At 45.9% G+C, this 2223-nt stretch overlaps 1 non-coding gene across 1 annotated transcript; it reads left to right on the top strand.

Annotated features, from left to right (window-relative positions):
- The first annotated feature begins 1880 nt into the window (after positions 1–1880).
- TRNAR-GCG lies at positions 1881–1951 on the top strand. The gene has a single exon. It is a non-coding gene; the product is annotated as a tRNA-Arg (tRNA).
- The last annotated feature ends 272 nt before the right edge of the window (positions 1952–2223 follow it).

Genomic DNA, 2223 nt, shown 5'->3' with positions numbered 1-2223 from the left:
CTGCCTCCCTCTTCACACCCCCTTCTCCTATATGGGCATAATCTCCTTTAGCCTCTCTCTTAAAAGGACACTTGACTGGATTGAAGGCCTACCTGGATAATCCAGGATAATCTCTTTATGTCAAGGTCTTTAATCACACCTGCAAAGACCTTTTTCTTTATGAGGTAACATTTACTGGTTCTAGGGATTAGGATCTAATATCTTTGTGTGCCTGTTTTTCAGCTTACTACATCCTTCACTCTCTTATGAAGGATTTCATTTCTTGCATTTCTTCCTCTTAGATCCTCTAAAAGGTTATATTTATCCCACAGGTTTACACTTTCAACTCCTACCTTTTAATTTCCCTTTTTAATGTTTGTTTATTTGGGGGAGAGGAGAGGAGCAGGGGCAGAGAGAGAGAGGGACAGAGGATCTGAAGTGGGCTCCACACTGACAGCAGAAAGCCTGATGTGGGGCTCAAACTCACAAACCATGAGATCATGACCTGAGCTGAAGTTGGACACTTAACCAACTGAGATACCCAGGTGCCCCCCTTTTAATTTCCTTTCAGTGTCCCCCAACTTTCCAGCAAAGAAAGTCAAGTACACTAATATACCCCTCTGTGATGTGCTGGCAATAGGGAGGGGAACAAGAGAAAATGGCAGAAAATGGGAAGGATGACTCATCTGTATCAAACTCTCTGCTTGTCCCTGTACAGAGAAACAGCAGCCTTTCAAGGAGATGTGTTTGAGAGCCCCAGGAAGTGACCAGCAGCCACGCGGGAGGGAGATGTTCGTGGCAGACTTGAAAGCAATGGAGAAAAGCATAAGATGCTAAATTATTTTCCAAGTTGATAGCCCAATAGGTGCTGCAAACAAACGGTGCCAATTTCCCACCCTGTTCTTGAGCAAGCTCACCCTGAGAAGGCAGTACAGGTAAATCCTTATGTTGTAAGGTCTCCTGGATGGCCTAATAAAGATTTTACCCCAGGACTTAAATGCTTTAATCTTACTTCCACCCTCTTTCACCCTTTCCCAGTTTTTACCCCCACACTTCTTTCCTGTCTCCCTCTGCCTCTTTCTCTCTCTCTCTCTCTCTCTCTCTCTCTCACACACACACACACACACACACACACACACCACAGCTCCTTGTCTCCTGGCAACAACAGTTGACTCAAACAAGGCTATCCAAAATCATTACCCACTTCTGCTTTTCTCACCACCACCATTATGAGCGTCACTCAATACCAAAAGAAAAAAAATAGCATGATTCCACACAATACATGACCATGGAAAATGACAGATTGAGATATAGTGCATTGCGTGTGCCGCCAATGGTGATATTGTTAAAGTAAATTCATCATCCTGACATGTTCATAATACTCCGACACTGCTGTCTTATTCCGTCTCAAGCTGCCTCAGTGCGCAGCTCAGAGCGGCACACTGCGCGGAGCAGAGCAGCGTCACCCCTTACATCTCACCTAAATGCTGTGCCGCAGGCCGCTACGTGCCCAACACCGCCCAGGTGAGGGAAATAAAGAGCATAAGGACAAGGGCAAGCAGGTGTTGGCACCTGATTGAAATGGAAGCTAAATGGCTTTTCTCATCTGGGCTTTCCTGAGTAGGTGCTCCCGAGCAAGCCCATCTGCATCAGCTTTGCAAAATCTGATGAATAGACTAGTCATAAAAAACTATTTGAAGCAGAGGAGACTTTTCCCAAATGATGCAATACTAGTAGACAAGAAGGACTCTCACCCCGTCAACACTGATGAGTTCACAGTCCACAGTGAGCTAGGGAAATCCAATGTCAACAGAAGCCATACCTCCTTATCCCTGTACTTCCACCCTGCACGACTCCCAACCCTCACCAAATCCAAAACAAAATAAAACAAACCCAGGGGCACCTGAGTGGCTCAGTCGGCTGAGCGTCTGACTGCGGCTCAGATTCGTGGGTTCAAGCCCCACATCGGGCTCTGTTGCTGGCTGATAGCTCAGAGCCTGGAGCCTGCTTCAGATTCTGTGTCTCGCTCTCTCTCTCTCTCTCTGCCTCTTCGCCGCTCACCCTCTATCTCTCTCTCAAAAAATAAACATTATAAAAAAATTTTTAAACAAACCCAGCAGTTTTTAAGTGACAACCACAAGATATGAGAGCGTACTTGGGAATGAGCAAAACTCATTGCCTTACCTCCAATAAGTGAGCAGGGAATGAAGGAGGGAAGGGAAAGAAGTCCCCAAAGGTATAAGG

Source organism: Hyaena hyaena, unplaced genomic scaffold, assembly GCF_003009895.1.
Source record: "Hyaena hyaena isolate Hyena2069 unplaced genomic scaffold, ASM300989v1 scaffold_1410, whole genome shotgun sequence".
Lineage (NCBI taxonomy): Eukaryota > Metazoa > Chordata > Mammalia > Carnivora > Hyaenidae > Hyaena > Hyaena hyaena.
This window is presented reverse-complemented; position numbering and strand designations above follow the sequence as displayed.